The sequence below is a fragment of the Ambystoma mexicanum genome, chromosome 2q, assembly GCF_040938575.1.
Source record: "Ambystoma mexicanum isolate Mex_15411 chromosome 2q, UKY_AmexF1_1, whole genome shotgun sequence".
NCBI classification, from domain to species: Eukaryota; Metazoa; Chordata; class Amphibia; order Caudata; family Ambystomatidae; genus Ambystoma; species Ambystoma mexicanum.
Genome location: NC_090924.1, coordinates 1,432,686,379 through 1,432,705,194, shown reverse-complemented (window position 1 = coordinate 1,432,705,194; position 18,816 = coordinate 1,432,686,379).

Here is an 18,816-nt window from a genome sequence, read left to right as displayed (position 1 = left end):
AATCTGCCTGAATAGCAGAAGCGCTGTGATACATGTTGTTTAAATCTCTGGCCACCTATACAGCAAGTGCTGGTCACAGATGCGAGAAGGTCCTACTCACTCATTGTCACCTCGGTTGCATGGTTGGTAAACAAAGCTGGAGCAGGTACAGAGTGTTTATATTGAATCCTGTATATTCAATCCCCATATATCGAATATTTTATCTTGAAAACCTTTATAGTGAATGTATTTAGGGTAGTGTAAAGGGTTACTTTTTTTGGGGGGAAACGGTCGGGATGAGTTTTTAGGGGTGGGAAATGGGGGTTTAGGGGGCCCCCCAACAAACAAATAAAATGCATTCACTATAAATGTTTTCAAGATAAAAGTTTTCGATATAAAGACATGTAACCGCTGGACCATTGTAAGGAGAACATAGCGAGCGCGTTACCTTGCGCGTACTTGCAGGTTTGGTTGGATTCTCTCTACTAATGGGTTCTAATTTCATTTGAAGATCTGCATCGTTGTTAGACTTATTTAAGGGTCGTGAAATCAGTAGATATTGAGAACAAGAGCTGGTTGCTGAGGGTAAATCACCCATACTGACACTCCGGGTATCAGCGAATCAGTGATCTTCTTTTTAATGACTTTCCCAGAAGTCATCGTGAAACCATGGTTGCTAGGTATCACAACACAGTTATTAGATTGAGACTGTAGGTTAACAGGAGAGTCTGATCCATAAGGACCTGAGCATTACATAGAAGGAGCACGGGGAGACCTCAGGGTGTCCATTTCTTTACTCAATTCCACCAGTTTATAAAGTTGTTTACTTCTCAAATAGTACATTTGCAAAACTGAGGTGAAAAAAGGATCGGAAACATGCTTGTCTGTCACCCCGCAATGATGAACAAAGCAATACCTCAAATCTGCTGTGGGGCTGACTCCACACCTCTGCCACAACTTTGCATGCTTTGCTTTGCATGCATGCTCTTTAAAGAGATTATCCAAGCTTGCCATGGTCTGTCAGTCCACAGAGTTTGGTATGCGCCGCAGTGCCCACAGACTGGCACCGACTGCACTTAGCTGTGCGCTTCGCGGAGTGTTTTTAATGGGAGCCTCCTCTTCCTCTCAGAGCAGTTCACAGAGCTGCCAACAGGGTGAAAGGACTACCAGTAGTCCATTAGTGGGCCGGCTCCCAAAGAGAGTAACATGAAGGCAATCATTTTCCCATGGGAAGGTCAGAGATCCGCCACCTCGCTGCCACTAATTGCACTTAGCTGTGCACATCGCGGACACTTTGCGCCACACAGCATTTTTTATGGGAGCCTCCTCTTCCTCTCAGAGATGTTCCCAGAGCAGCTAGCAGGGGGAAATGACTACCAGTATCCACTCATGAGCATCGGTCCCAAACAGAGTAACGTGAAGGCAAACAGTTTCCCACGGGCCCCCATGCCACCGACTGCACTTATCTGTGCACTTTGCTGGAATAGTAATCCTGTGGTTGGGATGTAGTGTGTGGTTGGCTTGGTCAGCTGCAAGTTCACTGTGCAGATTTCTATTGGTTCTTGCCAGAATGATAATGCTGTTGTTGGGATGTAGGGTCCGGTTGACTTGGTCCGCTGTTGGTTCAAAGTGAGTCAAAAGTAGTGTTTTTCTAAACATAGGGCACAATCTTTAGGAGCGAATCAGAGTAAACCATAGAATACATTATTGATCACAAGACGTCAGGTCTTAATTAAGTTATCAGAATGTCAGCACGTGCATGTCATGGGAGGGCTTAGTTTGCATTCTGGTATTTGTAGTGAGCTGACACAGAGTTTTAGGTAATTGCAAATAGGTTGGGGTTTTCAGATGGAAATGTTTCATCACAGTGTCAATTACCCTAGATATTTATGCATAAGAAAACTGCTGCTGCTAACAATTGAATAATTACATCTTTTCCAGAAGTAATTGCCAGACCTTTGTTAGAGTTCTTCCCCAGATATAATCCATTATAAGTGTCCTGTCCTACGTAGGACAGCTCTGCAGGTGATGGTGGTGCAGGTTGGGAACTGGAGAGGGGGGGAGGGCAAATAAAAATGAGCCCATTGTTGTTGCACATCTGCTCAATACCCAACCACCTCTGACTCTCAGTAAGCTTCCCTTCTCTTCCTACCAGTGTTTGATCAATTCCTGGATGGCTTGCTTGAGGTTTCCTGATCATTTTCATCACAAGTTGGACCATCTTCTCACACTGTTGCATATTGTATAAACATACTTCTGCTGGTTACACCCTGGATGCTCTCATCTCAGCATGCATCACTCTCTCCAACCCTCTAACTACTCCTCTCTTCTGGTCTGATAACTCTCTCCTCTCCTCCCATTTGGAGCTCCCTGGCCGCCGGACTCTGCCCGCACTGCCAGCATCCTCCTCTGTCATTCGACCAATTAAGTTTGTGTCAATCGCAGCATTCCTCCTCCCACCCCCACTGTTGACTCTCATACCAACTCAACACTTGCTAACCTCCAGCTCTCCATCTCCAACACTCCGCACCTCCTTGCACCTGTCATGAGGATCCGCATGAAGCCTGCCTCCAGGTACAACTCTTTGTATGACTCCAACTTAGCCGCTCTGAAACCAAAATGCAGAGTTGCTGGATGGAAGTAGCAGTCCTCAGGCACATCCACTGACAAGCTGGCCTGCCACCTTCTCCAAAGGCAATATCGACTCTCCATCCACTTTAAGAAGAGGGCTCAAGTCCAAGCCCACATTTCTTGGGCCACCAATAGGACAGCTGAACTTTTCAAAATCTACAAGGATTTCACCAATCCTTTTGCAGTCTCCTCTTCCCTCCGAGGCCCTCTACACTGCACTGGTCTCCTACTTCTCCACCAAAACTCAAGACATCCTGTCCTCTCTCTCCTCTACTCCACTCTCCACTCCTTCCTTGCGGCCTCCCTTGGGGAGTTTGCTCTATGAAAGTCTCCTCCAAACAGGTGCTCACCTGCACTTCCAGAGCTATTAATGACAACATCTTCTCTCTTGCCCAGGCCTTGGCTGACTTCTGTAACCATTCCTTCACCACTGGTACTTACCCACAACCCCTCAAGCACTCCCTTGTGCACCCTCTCCTAAAAAAGCAGTCTGCAGACCCTTCCTGACCGGCTATTGCCCTATTTCCATCACCCCCTTCTTGGGCAAACTCCTGGTGAAGTTGGTCATCCCCCAACTTACCCTCAACACCAAATCTGTTGGCTGTCTCCATGAGCACCAGTCCGGCTTCAGAGCAGCCAGAGGCACCGAAACTGCTGTCCTGAACACCCATGCAGACCTGCTCTCAAATCTTGATTCCAACTCTCCCCTTGTTCTGATTCTCTTCGATATTTCTTCTGCCTTTGACATGGTCAATCATGCCATCCTCATAAATCATCGCTGTGATACCCTTGGCATCACGAAACGAGCCCTGACTTAGATGACTTCCTTCCTTTCTAACCGACCTTCCCATTTGCAATTGGGCTCTTTCCTCTCCTCGACCTCACTCTCTACCCGCGGCATTCCTCAGGGATCTATCCTCTCACTGTGGCTTTTCAACATTTACCTGGCCCACTTGATCTCCACCTTCTCTCCTCACTTCCGGGGCAATGTTGAAGACACACGGCTCTCCTTTAAGCTTCCCTCCACTGCCTCCTCTTCTTCCTCTCTCCTTCCAGACTGCCTGACTTCTATACAGGCATGGAGTTCTGCTAATGATAACTGACTAAATGCCTGCAAGACAGAGATCCTTCTCATTGGGATGACTGCTCCCTGTTTCCCTCCCACTCCCTGGCCACCCTCTTTGGGTCCCCTCCTCTCAGCCACTTGTGAGGCAAAAAATCTTGGGGTTATCTTCGACTTCTCTACCTCCTTCTCCCCTCACATCACAAACCTTGCCAGAAGTCCAACATTCTGCTTCACCTCCTCAGAGGCATTCTCCATTCCCTCACCTTTCCCCAGAAGCTCATTGTCTCCAGAGCCCTGGTGCTCCCTAGGCTGGACTACTGCAACAGCCTCTTCCTCAATCGCCTCTTGCCTCCCTTCGCCCTCTTCAACTAATCCAGAATAGGGCTGCAAGACTTACCCTTAGCCTCAAGCCCAGGGGCCGCATCGCTCCACCATAAAACTCTCCATTGGCTCCCAGTGGTTGCAAGGATCAAAGTCAAGACCCTCTGCATCATCCAGAAGGCTTGCTGGGGCTTGGGACTCTGCTACATCCAACTTTCTCTCCATCAATACATCCCTGCTAGAGTCCTTTGGTCTGCTAGCTCCAACTCTCTGCAGATCAGACATTTCTCCAAGCAGAGAGTATGGGGGTAGATCTCTTTCTGCGGCATGAGCATCCCTATGGAACGGCCTTCCTGCAATTTCAGACTTCAGCCAGATCTCCTTAACTTCCGGAAACGTCTCAAGACATTCCTTTCACCTCCTCCTTCCCTCTACCTCTCCCTCGGTAAACTCTTCCCCTTCCACTGTGATTTGTGCCTGGACCCTTAGGTGCCGTACGGGGGCCAGGACCTCCTCATCCAGTCTACCCCATTCCCCTTACCATCACTTGCCTGAATCTGGTCCACCCCTTCTCTGCACTATCTTACCCTGACCCCTTGCTCCCCTGGCACTTGTCCTCCTGGTCCCCCCCTCAGTACTTGCCCAGCCCTGGGTCCCCTGCTTTCCTACACTCCTCCCCCCTTCCCTCAACCCAGCCCTACCACTCTGACCTGCCCGCTCCCAACCACACTTATTGTCACTGCACTTGCACAATCTGAATGCCTCAAGGCCTTGCAGGACCGTTCCTTACTGTTATTGGTTTTCCTCTGACCCCCCACCCCACACATCCTCATTGTCTTGAGGAACCTAGAAGCACTTGTCTATAGGCACCATGCAAATATTCAATAAATAATAAAATAAATAAATAAATACCTGCATTGAATAGCTCACATAAACAAGACAAGCTGTGTACGCCTGGAACCTATGTGAATTCATGCCTAATGAATTTTCAACATTTTAGAAAACACATTGAGAGATGCATTTCCATATGTGAGTTCAACCTATTGGATTTGACACGTTTTACTGGCAAACACAGGCAACTCACACAAATCATAATGACATATTTGCAATTGCATTTGACACTGATTGAAGTGCACATGAGGAGCCGGCTGCAAATGACACTTCAAAGTAGTGAAATAAACACTGCAGCTCTGTTACGCTTAAACTCTATTTTTGTAGCAAACTATGCAGAGCACAAGGAGAACTATAAGAGGTACCACTTTTATTCTTCTATTGCTCATTCATGTATCACACTGTGAAAGCACGGTTCTGTGTTCAACACTAAATTAAGTGTACACTGAATGGCCATTACCTGCTCTTCTATTTCAATTGTAACAATAGGAATAACACGAATTATAAAACATAGCAAAGCTATTTTGTCTCTGGAGGAAAGCTCAGGGGCAATGTGCTCGCCTTGGAAGCAAGATGACACAGAGCAACACAGGTCCGATCCCTGGGTGTGCGCTTAGAAAACTCTGGGTATTAAGCGTTTTATCAATAACCTATCATATCACATCAAACACATGTTATTTTGAAGAGGTTCATTGTGACTTAAGAATATTGTGTTTGCATTCTGAGACAGACCACAACCTAGAAAATTGACAGTTGACTAATTCTAATTTTTTAAGATTGATGTTACCATAGATCCTGAGAATCTGCCATTTTGTGAATATGAGAGCATTGAAGAGAACATGTTTTAGTCATTAGTGTGATTCTTATGAAGCAGAAACTGAAGGGCTGTAATTACAATGAGCAGGTCATGTGAGCCCTTATCTGAAAATGTAATGTAAACATTTTCGGGAAATCAATGTTATTCAACGAGGCATAGACCTTTGGCTAAGACTAGCTTCATGAGAAGAGTTGACAAAAGACTGCAGTGGAAAGGCACTGCTTCTTGGGGTCATTACTAAATGGATGCAATTTGAAATGTTAACTATATTTAAAAAACGAATTTTGTCCTACAAGACACAGATCTTAGAACTAGCAGAACGAAACACCATAGCACGCCGGGTTGCCATTGTCAATTTCAAAAACAGAAAATCTGGCTAGTTGTTCACCCGTTTTTAGATATGAAAGAGGCACTTACATACCATCATAACACACTAACAGTCTAGATGGAGGCAGTGGACAGCAGCACCTCGCATTGAGGACGGAGGTTGGAGTGCGACTGCGCATGCTCACACAGTGGCCCGTGTTGGGATGCCACCGATGTCCACACTCTGCTGCACTCGAATAGAGTTGTAGTAAATGTCCAATCACCACATATGAAATGTCATGATGTACTTCGCCCTGAAGAAGGCTGGGTTAATGGTTTGCAATCAACCATGTAGCTGAAACTCGAGCTGGCAGTTATTTTTTGAACATTTGTTAAGTTGACTAGCCATAGTCACGCAAATGTTGTTTGTGTAGTTAGCTGAACATTCCATGCAAAATAAGGGCCCTTGGTTGTTATTCAGTACAGCTGTTAATGGATCAAAACTGATATATTGCACATTAAATTGCATCCGTTTTACACATTATGTTCGTGTTTTTCCGGGTGGTTATAGTTGTCTGCTGTGGCGTTACTCTTTTGGTAACATTGACTGTATTTGTTTTCAGAATTGTGACACATTATTGTTTGTACAATTGTTGACATCCTGTCATTAATTACTTTACTTTATTTTACTTTAATTTATTTATAACGCGCATCCATAAACCCGTAGGCATGAGGGCGCAACAAGACAAACCAAAACAAATAACACGTCGAATCCAAGAGGGTGGGATAATTTCTGCCGCAAGGAGAGATCGAAGAATAGGCTATTTAACAGAACAACCAGGTCTTGAGCTCTTTCTTAAATAGACTCAAAGAAGACGACAATCTCAAAGAGACTGGTAGTGAGTTCCATGATATGGGAGCTACGCCAAAGAATGCTCCACCCTGAGCCTTCTTAGTTTTGCATTTAGGTAGAAATAAAAAAAAATGGTTACTGGATCTTAGACTTCTGTAGTTGGGTTTGTCGCTAATGAGATCTTGAAGATAGAATGGCATAGTAGCCATTCTACATTTGAATGTGATTACCAGTAGCCTGAAAGTGGTACGTGCGTCTACAGGGAGCCAGTGGAGAGCGCGTCGAGCCTCCGTTACATGGGAACGCGAGGCTACACCTGTGACGACTGTAACTGCACCATTTTGGACCACTTGGAGTCTATTAATAATTGCTTTATGGCTCCTGCCAGGAGACTGCAACAGTAATCAATTTTGGCACCTATTATTGCCCGCGCAATGGCTTCCGCATTGTCTTGGAAAATGTAAGGTCTGAGATGAGCTAACAGTTTGATGTAATATATAGCTTGTGGGATGTATTTACCCATGCATCCGAGCCATACCTCAAAAACTGTGCAGTACTGACATGGAAAACATCATGATGGCCAGAGCTTCCCAGAAAATGCACAGGGAAATGCATGAAGAATAGGCTGCCACTCATTTTTGCCAATGTTATGGGCACAGAAGGACGCTGCCTAAAACCACCATTGGACTACCCACACAGTAGTCTGAAACCATTGGGAGTGGCAATGCTGATTGCCAAAAGCAAACCCATAACTGTTGGGAATTCATTTTCTTAAATCCCAAAAAGGGGTGCAGTACCAGTACTCACCACTATCCAAAAGCCGGCGTTTTAAAACCACCAGATTTTGTAGAAAACTGAATAAATGAACCCAAAGCAAGCCAAAGAAAGACTTACTGAGAGGTGGATCCAATGTAAAGTTATATTCTGAAGTGACTTGAAGGTTTATAGCAAGACTGGCTGAGCTGTGGATTTCAGCAGTTTAAGTAAATTTGGACTGAAAGACACTAAAAAAATCTAAATGTTTAAATTGACTGAGTGACCTACTTTTGTGTGTCACATAGGTTTCAATTGTTTAAATGTCATAGTTTTGAACTTAGAATCAGCATTCTAGCTGCATATGTAAAAATGTTTAGTTTTATTTGAATGCAGAAAACTGGGGAACAGAAATGACATGTAGCTAAAAACTGGCTTAAAGAGATTCCAATTTTTCCTGGCAACTACCCCCCATCAGAAGTGAAACTTGAGTCACAGCTGTGTTCCCAGGCCTATCTGCCTTTTGCTGGCCACACTAAGGATATGCCATCTCTCTGATAATTGAATTAAGGGGAGCCCCCACAGAATACAGGAGCTCTGAACAAAGCCCTGTCCTGACCCAGGCAGATGGTTTATTGCGGCAGTCGTAAAGGGAGCTTCCTCCTGGAAGTAAAGGGGAGGGGCACTGCCTGTGAGAGCAAGCTGGCTTGGCAGAACTGGAAAATCCAGAAATTCAACCTTGTGCTGAGGAAAACCACACCCCTTTGGGGCCAGAACATAACTCTAAAAAGATGAATAACTCATAGAGCGGACATGTGAAAATTATTTAAATGACACCATAATTCTTGTGATTTTTCTCCCCACATTTTAAGAGGTTTTTAGAACCGGTGGCATGTTCAGGGGGGTTTTAGCGGAAAAGAGGATATTACTCAAAATGTGTGCATGTGAAAAATCTGACACTCCATCAGCTAATGTCCATACTCCTTGCGCACATGTGTGTACATTTGGGGTAATGTCCGGTATTGCAAACCAGTTAAAAAGTGCAAAATATTGCCATTTCTGAATGCAAGCTCTCAGGAAGAGCAGAGTTTGAACAGGATATACCTCCTGTAATGCAGTATGGGTGCATATGATTTTAAAACAATATGTACCTCTGCAAATATGTATTTGGTTCAAATCTAGATTTGTGTGCAAGTTGACAGGAGGAGTGGACTTTCTGCAGGCTGTAAAATGACATCACTCTGACACAACTTGGCTCCCCCAATCAGGGGAGAAATGAAAGCTTGGCCAATGATAAGTGGAGAGGGGCTGGCTAGTGATGCTGCTCACACACACCCATTTTCAAAACACATAAAAGCATAGAGACAGGACAGATAGGGACCTTCAAATCCATTTGCAGCTGGAAGCTCTGCCGGGAAAATCCATACTTTACCTCCATCAACCTTCAGAGACCCAGACCAGACCAGCAGAGTAGAGCTGACCTGTTAGCAGAACCAGAGAGAGCTGACCCAGATCACTGTGAAGTGCAGAGACCAGAGTCTAGTCTAAAACCTGACCAGATCCGTGGCGAGGCATATTTCAAAGATATAGTGTGAGTACCTAGCAGAACTGTGCAGAACCAATCTCCTAGTTAAAATAATATAATTCAATCTATTTTAATCTAAGTAGAACTGTCTCCTAACTGTCACCTGTCATTTGTAAAGCTGTCACTTGTCATTTTCTAGTTGCAAGCTGCACTTGTCTTTGTGAACTTTAAAATTTCAATCTGAAAAACGACCTTTATTCAATCGCTCATATCTCCGCGACCGTTTGTGCTAGAGACTTGCAGTAACTTTCATCTGGAAGCTGAGATCCTAGGCTTTCCTAGGACCCCAAAAACGATATTGATAGCCCTTGTAGTTCTTCTGTAATAGCGCCCGGCGCATTCGCGAATTTTGCCGCGATTTGCAAATTTCTTCACGTGTAAAAATCTGCTGCTGCTTGCCTTCCATTTGCCAGAAATTCGTTTAACCTGCTAATTATCCCTGAATCATTGCTAGTGTGAGCCTGGACTAATATTAACTAGATACCACTCACCCTGAACCTCTGGAGGGAATTAAAAGCATTTTAACATATTTTCACTCCATTGCCAGCACATATCAAAGCATTTTGCCTGTGTTTTCAACTTCTGTAGTCTAAGTTGCTGGGTGAACTGAATTACATTTGATTGCATTTCTGAGAACTGTGTGCCTTCCTTCCATTTCCTTGCATAGCATAAAAGGGGGGGGTGAATTGTACAAGAAAGTGATCACGTTGTCTTTGCTGAAATTCTATCAAGTTATTTTCTTTACTGCATTTCATTCCACATTGCATCCATTTGAAACCATAAAAGTATTGTTGCTATCTTATCCATTTCATGTCAACTCCTTAGTGATTATAAAGAAGTGTGCTAGTGCCAGATTCTCCGTTGTTAATCTTTATCATATCAGATTAAGTGTGATATTCAATTATTAATTTATTATAAAGTCTGATATATATATATCTATTGTTTAAATTATCAAATAAACCTTTTAACTTGCAAAACAGAACTACTTCTTGGCTCAGTGGGGTCAGGAGGATTCCAAGAGAGGGGTGTTATATAGGGGTAGTCATCCAGAACGCATGAACTGGACATAAAGATATATCAATAAGGGTTTTCATTCAGTATTATAGACTAGGCGTTGACTTAGCTGTAGTGTTGAATTGAATCCTCTTACAAGCTGAAGAAACCGCCGGGCCCACATATGGTTTCCTATTCAAAGCCTGGTCAGTAAAAACTCCTAGGATTATGACCGTAGGGAGTGTGGAGATGTCTGTGTCCCCTAACTGAAAATGCTTGTAGGCCGGGTCCAGGTTGGCGAGTGCACCTACAGAACCCATTATCATAAGTTTGGTTTTTCCTCGATTGAGCGCCAGATTATTCTGCATCATCCAGCATTCGATAATGGAGAAAATTCTATTCTGTTCCCTTTCATCTTGATGGTAACACCCTGTAAGCGGCATGACGCATTGTGTGTCATCTGCGTAGTTAGAGAATAGGACCACTTCCTGTTCAGGATGAACAAAGAAGGGGGCCGTAAAGATGTTATAAATGCACGGCGACATGCAAGCACCCTGCGGTACTCCAGAAAGCATAGAGATAGGCAGAGCCATTGCGTCATCTGCAATAAGCCTACTTACTCTATTTGAAAAGGAAGGATAGCATCCATTGAATTGCTGCTGATGAAAAATGTACCACTTCCTTCAGACGCTCTGCCAAGATGGTATGGTCGACAAGGTCGAAGGCGGCGGATTGATTGAACGAAATGAGCATGGAGGTGAGACCTTTATCCATTCTGTCCAGTAATTTCGATTTTACGTCTAGAAGAGAAGTTTCGGTCCCATAACCCTGTCTGAAGCCCGATTGCAACGGGTTCAGGATAGAAAAACGGTTGAGATGTTGCGCAATCTGTGAGTAGTCGACTCGATCTAAGATTTTAAGGAGAAATGGAGTATTGGTTATAGGCCTATAATTAGCCAGTATATTTTGGGCCAAGCCAGGTTTTTTTAGCAAAGGGGTAACCCAAGTCTGTTTCAGATCGTCCCGAACCATGCCAGTTAAAAGAGATGAATGAATAAATGTGCAGATCGACTGAACAAGCATGGGTGGACAAGTCTTGATAATGATAGAAGGATCGCCCGTGCATTTAGTGGCCTTAACCTTGGAGATTACCATAGTTAAGTCTTCTGTGGTGATTGGACTAAAGTTTAATATTTGGATAGCCTTGTCTCTAACAAAGGCTTTACACTCATTAATGGTCTTGTTACCGGCAGACAGGGCTTTTTTATTTGAGATGCCTTCTTGAATCCTCTCCAATTTCAAGGACATCACATTCTGAATTTCAAGACACCTTTTGTCGTCTTTGACAATAGTGGATGCCTGCAGTTGGGGTGTGGACTCCTGCTCTTTGAGAATCTTAAACATTTCCTTCGAGTCCGATGTAGCCTGAGAGATTCTCAAATTGGGGTTCATCTTCTTAGCCGCTACTATGGCAGCCTTATATTTCTTAGAGGCGCTTTTGAAGTTCATTAGCGCTGATGGAGTTGGATTAGCCTTCCAGATATAAAATAGCTTAAGAGAATAAGCTTTCAAAAGGTGCAATTCATGGCAAAACCATGGTTTACTATTTTTGACATCAGATGACATCTTTTTTAGTTTTGGTCGGGCCAGGGTATTCACAACAAGTTCCAAAGTGGTCTTGAGATTCAGGCCCATAACATCAGTCGCCTTTGCGCCTGGGAACCCTGGTAAATAAAGCAAAACCGGTTTGATTATTTCACAAGTCAAGTGCTTTACATTACGCACTAAGACAGAGTGGTCGTATTTAGGCTTTATTTTAGTGGGACATGGTACTGTGAAAGAAAAATGCACAAACGCATGATCTGACCAGGGGCAGGGGGATACCAAAATATCAAGACATGCAATATTAGCAACCAATATCCAATCAAGAGTATGACCCATAATATGAGTTGGTGCATGTATAACTTGAGTCAATCCAAGGTCTGGAAGTGATTGTAACAGCTCAGAGGCCATCGGGTCATCGGCATGGCCTCGCCAATAGTTAAAGTCCCCCAAAGCCGTAGAACGTGAATTAAGCTTTAAATGAGGGAGCAGATAGCTAGAAAGGGCTAAGATGATGTTTTCTGTAATCAAAGGAGGGCGGTAAATTAGTATGATGTTTACTGTGGCTACAGCGTTCATGCCAATTTTAACATGCATGAACTCAACCCCGTGCATGAGATGACCTTTCACTTCTCATGCAGAAAGCAAATCTTTAAGAATTAAAGCGACCTGTCCTCCCCTCCCTGCAGTTCTATCCTGTCTCAGCATATTGTAACCCGCTGGAATGGATAGATGCAAGGCCGGGCTAGCAGAGCTAGATCTCCAAGGTTCTGTTAGAGCGCATATGTCTAAGTGGTGGTGTTCCATATAATCTGCCACCTCGTGAGCATGTTTGACCAGCGATCTGGTATTCAGTAACATGCATCATAAGGTGTCTACAGGCAAAAGTGCCGGACGCAGGGATTTTGAAATCTCGTCGGATATCTCTGGCGGATGGCTAATCAATGGTGCATCTAAGTGGCCTAAGATAGAAGATGAGTAGGTTCCTCTTGAGGAGTAGGGCAGTCTGTTATGTAACTGCCAATAACCTGCACTGATGATATAACAGTAAAGACAGGGGAGACTGTCAGTGAGGTACTCACTCTCAACGAGCTGACAACGTCTGGAGGTGGGCTGGAGAAAATATTTCTAGCTGCGTCGATCGCAGCTAGGACCTCCTGCAGACCCATATCTGACCGCGGTTTAGAACAGACAGCCGACACTGCAGCACGTCCGGCCAGACCAGCACACACCGGCTAGCCGCCTTCGCGCCGGGGCGTTTGCGCTGTGTTTCTGGGTAAGTAGTGCTAAGAACTACAAAAACCAATGGGAGTTGTAGTTCACTCCCGTTCCGTGTGCGTGCAGGAACAGGGATACTTCCTGATTCAAATCTCACAGTGGAGCTTTATAAATCTGAAGATTCGCATACTATAATAGGAACCAACACTCTAGTTGGTAAGTGGACCTGAAAAGACAAAAAATAGCATTAAGCCGAACGTGGCGAAAATTTTAAAAAAAGTTAAAAACAGCTTGCTAAGTAAAAAGACAATCACCCCTTTTCTACAATCAATGGAAAGGATTCACATATGTTTTTCTTTACCACAAATTGTCCATTGTCCATCTCGTTATGATGATTAATCCTTGCTGTTTACCCTTTATTATGATTATTGATATTAAAATCGTCAGTAAAATATTATAAATGAATTTATATTGAAGTGATGTTTTGTTTGTTTAAATTTTAGACATAGGCAGTTGCTTTTGTTCTTAGACCTAAGGGCAGTTGATCAAAATTGGTGATTGATGGAGTGACGCCCACAAATCAGCATTGGTTGGCAAGCTTGAGGTAAAATCACCTACAAGTCAGGATTGGCTCGAAAAGAAATAAGGGTGGGTCAGTTGAGTATAAGGGGTGGGTCTATACACTGTATCGTTACCTGCCCTAGGCTGGTAGAAGCACATGGGCCGCCGAGGGAACTGGATGTCACGTTCCTGTGTAAGCCAGAAGGGGCAGAGTTGGAGGCCTAGCTGATTCACAAGACTAGACCGCATGGGTAAGAGAAAGCAAGCAGAACTTACTGAATTGGCCATGACAGAAGATCTGTCTATGTGCCTTGAATTGTCACTTTGCCAGTTGTTCAAATTCTGACTACGGTTGCTTCAACTACATGGAGGTAAACTAATCTATAGGGCTTACCGTTTTATCAAGAAGAAGCAGCAGCTCAGTTTTCAAATGCCTTCACAATGGGACCGTATATTTTCTCCTGGGCCAATGGATTCCATTTTTTGACAGTTTCAATATTTTGTGGGCTGAAATAAGCCATTTCAAATCTTTTTATGTAGAATACATCTCTTTTCCATGATTACACCACTGAGATACCATGATGTATTTTTGTCAGGTAGCCTTTCAACTGTTCCTGTGCTGGTGGCACACTGGGTGTATGTCAATACTGCGTTCCAGCTCCCTGCTGGCTACCTGTCCCAGGATAATCTGCAACTATTAACCCCCTTGCTGCATTCCTTTTGCTCCATTAGAATGTAAGCATAACAACGCTGCCTCAGAATGTGTTCCCAGTGGTAGACAAAGGGGCCTCAAGCATTATGTTGAAATGGGTCTCCTCAAGCCTTGACAGATCTTCAGCCGGCACTGGTGCTCCACAACATCTGTCCAGTCCAGACACCCTCTTCAAGTTGCTCAGTGCAAATGTTACTTTCCTTTGAATGCAACCAGCTCGATTTCATATGTTTCCACATTTGCAGAAGGGCTTCCAGGAACTATTTCTGGATTTAGTTGCCGTTCTTGTACACGTACTTTTACTCCATTGCGCATGCTTGTGGACTTTACTTTTGAGTACATGACCTACATATGTTTCCGTCTGGGTGTAAATGTATATGCATGCTAAGTTGCCTAGCTTGCCAAACACAGAAAGAGGCCCTTCTTGTATTCCCAGGTTTCTGCGAAATCTTGCATTTCAGTTCACGTGACTGTTTTAAGTTGTGGCTCATCGGAGTCACTGTAGCACCTCTAGAGGAACAAAAAACGGATCTGCGTTGTCTCCCCGCGAAGGTTTTGGACTGCCTGCAGTATGACTGCTCCGGCTCCCATTTTGACCGTTCATTAAAAACGGGGGCCCAAGCAATTTGTGTACCCTGCCGCCAATGTTAAGGATGCAGGGGACATCCCTGCACCCTCCAACCCCCAAAATACCGAATATGGGGAGCCGGGCGACACCCCTGCACTCCCAGCTCCTCATCTTTGGCAGTTTCTGCTGCAACCAAAACGGTAGCACCCATATTGAACAAAACGTGGACAGTTTCTTTCGAATAAATTGGGTGTTACCCAAATAGCCTACCTTAGAGATGTGATGTTCTCCTTTGTTTTGTATGCTGTTGACTTTGTGATTTGCTGAACGCGGAGCATTCTGGGAGTGGCTTTGTTGCATTCGCTTGCCTCAGTTGTTAATCTATGGATAGAACTGCAGGTGTGCAGACAGTGCTTGATGTTCTCTACGTGTGTATGCCTGTTTTATGGTAAGCACTTTACTGCCTGTCATCATTTGTTATGGTGCGAGCCTCATTGCAATCATGGCATTATGTATATTGGGGGGAACACGTACTGGCCTGGAAATCCCTAAACACTTTGTTGTAAGTTGCTTATGGGCAGAGGGAGTGGGCACTTGTTTTCATGCGCCACAAATCAAGTGTTAATGGCTCAACAGCACTTTGATTTACCAAGCAGTGTTCCTTCTATGCTCTTTGTTTAATCTGTTCTCATCCAGGAATCCTGCTGGCTCTTCTTCGTGGAGTTCTATTGTAGCACACCATGCCAGGGGATAGGATGGCAGCAGTCAGGCTCTGCTTTATGTGCCCCCTGGTGTCAGGAGTGGAGTTAAGTAGGTTGGATGTGCCGTACCGCGGATAGCATGGCCTTCCTTAGCACATGGGGGCTTGGTGACCAGTGATGGCGGCTCCCACTGTACACCCCCATTCTCTAGAGCTCATGCCAGACCCCCACCATAGGCCTACCCCCAAAAGTATAACACACATTGAAATCAATCAGATCCCTCTGAAATCTGTCCATGAATGCACATGCTGTGAAAGTCCACGTGGGCCAAGCCACGCAGCAGCACAGATGTCACGTTGCTGTCTCATGTCTTGGAGGCACACCAGAGCCCGACGCCTCCGGTTGCCATGGTTTCTGTGCTGCTGCCGGCTCTGCTATTTCTATCTCCTTCTTTCATTCATAACGCGCTCAGTTTGACTCCACGTGACATGTGTCTTCTTCCTTGTGAATAGCCCGGCATGAACCAGCCTGAGTGGGAGACGTCTTCCGCCCAGCATTGCCGCCTGGATGATGCAAGGACCCGGCACTGCGCTGCGCCCGATAGATCCGGTGTTTGTTCTCGCCGACTTCACTCCCTCCCCCACACACCCATCCTCCTGCTGTGTGTAGTTATATGTCTACCATTGCAAAGGCCGGTGCAGGGCTCCTGGGGAGACGGCATCGCCTCTACTGGAGGCATAAGGGCATACGTGGGGAGCATGGACGCCGAGGGGCGGTGGGTTGCTGGGTGGGTGAGTTAATAGGTATAGCTTACACGAATGAAGCGGACCCTAGCTCCTTGCAGCTGCTGCTTAGTGCGTGAGTCACTGAGGGTGGAGAGGACTGGGGTAAGAGGGCCTGTGTTTGCTGTACCCGCGGCTGCAGGTGGTCTGGTTACTCGCAGATGGTTGCCAATGTTGGGCGAGTCAAGAGTAGTCTATAGACCGATGTGTGAGCCGGTACACGTGTGCCCACATTTGCAGACGCGTGTGCAAGCACTGTGCTGCGTGTTTACCTTTGCTAGTTGCTGTGTATTGTGTTGGGGCCTCGGTTGTTGTGGGGAGGCACTCGGCGGAGGTGCGCAGCGCTCACCATGTGCCCCCTCAAGACTACATTCAGATGGGTGAATGGGTCGATGGGAAGGGGGAGGGTAAGGAGGGACGGCGGCTGCTGGCTGCTCTTTTTGGGTCAGCGTGGCATGCACTGTCTCATCGGGGAGGAAGCAGGGGATTGGTGCATCCGAGTGTAAAGCGATGCTTCACACGGGATCACACCGTTTACACGTGGCAATAGTTTTTAAAGACAGCACGCAGAGCCATCAATACATTGAAAGGGCTGGCGAGGGTGGCAAGTGCTAATGTTTAGAGCATCTTGTACTGAACAGAGATGGGCGTTGGCAGACAGACACGAGGGGTACGTAGATACACACGGCCGCATGGGGTCTCGAAGTGGACTTTGCAGGTAGAAGCGCTTATCCAAGCGGCCAATCAAGCAGCACCTTGACATGGGACACTGCATGAATGCCGCATCCATGTGGATGGCTTCTGCAATGCTTGCCAAGCATTGGCAAAGCCAATAGGTTTGGCTGTGTATATCCACACACCATGCACTTCCCACCCTACTGAGACTCAGTGATCTGCTCCTCACTGTCTTCCCCCCATGCTGCCAATGGCCCACCCTCCCGTTAGCTCCCTGCGCTTTTTCTCTCTGCTTCCCTCACTGCGTTCTTCCTCCTATGATTGTAAAGCGCTCCGTTGCTTCCCGAAGCCAGGTCTGTGCCGAATAAATAGCATTAATAATAATAATAATAATAATAATAATAATAATAATAATAATAATAATAATAATGTCCAGATGTGCACACTCTGCTGCTTTGGGAATAATAATAATGTGCAGAGGAGCACACTCTGCTGCTTTGGGAATAATAATAATGTCCAGAGGTGCACACTCTGCTGCTTTGGGAATAATAACAATGTGCAGAGGAGCGCACTCTGCTGCTTTGGGAATAATAATAATGTCCAGAGGTGCACACTCAGCTGCTTTGGGAATAATAATAATGTGCAGAGGTGTGCAATCGGCTGCTTTGGGAATAATAATAATGTGCAGAGGTGTGCAATCGGCTGCTTTGGGAATAATAATGTCCAGAGGTGCACACTCTGCTGCTTTGGGAATAATAATAATGTCCAGAGGTGTGCAGTCGGCTGGTTTGGGAACAATAATAATGTCCAGAGGTGGGCTCTCTGCTGCTTTGGGAATAATAATAATGTCCAGAGGTGCACACTGTGCTGTTTTGGGAATAATAACAATGTGCAGTGGAGCACACTCAGCTGCTTTGGGAATAATAATAATGTGCAGAGGTGTGCACTCGGCTACTTTGGGAATAATAATAATGTCCGGAGGTGGGCACTCTGCTGCTTTGGGAATAATAAAGTCCAGAGGTGCACACTCTGCTGCTTTGGGAATAATAATAATGTCCAGAGGTGTACACTCGGCTGGTTTGGGAATAATAATAATGTCCAGAGGTGGGCACTCTGCTGCTTTGGGAATAATAATAATGTCCAGAGGTGTGCACTCGGCTGCTTTGGGAATAATAATAATGTCCAGAGGTGTGCACTCGGCTGCTCTGGGAATAATAATAATGTCCAGAGGTGTGCACTCGGCTGCTTTGGGAATAATAATAATGTCCAGAGGTGCGCACTCGGCTGCTTTGGGAATAATAATAATGTCCAGAAGTGGGCACTCTGCTGCTTTGGGAATAATAATGTCCAGAGGTGCACACTCTGCTGCTTTGGGAATAATAATAATGTCCAGAGGTGGGCACTCTGCTGCTTTGGGAATAACAATAATGTCCAGAGGTGCACACTCGGTTACTTTGGGAATAATAATAATGTCCAGAGGTGGGCACTCTGCTGCTTTGGGAATAATAATGTCCATAGGTGCACACTCTGCTGCTTTGGGAATAATAATAATGTCCAGAGGTGGGCACTCTGCTGCTTTGGGAATAACAATAATGTCCAGAGGTGCACACTCGGTTACTTTGGGAATAATAATAATGTCCAGAGGTGGGCACTCTGCTGCTTTGGGAATAATAATGTCCATAGGTGCACACTCTGCTGCTTTGGGAATAATAATAATGTCCAGAGGTGTGCACTCGGCTGGTTTGGGAATAATAATAATGTCCAGAGGTGCGCGCTCTGATCCTTTGACGAAGTCCCATGTT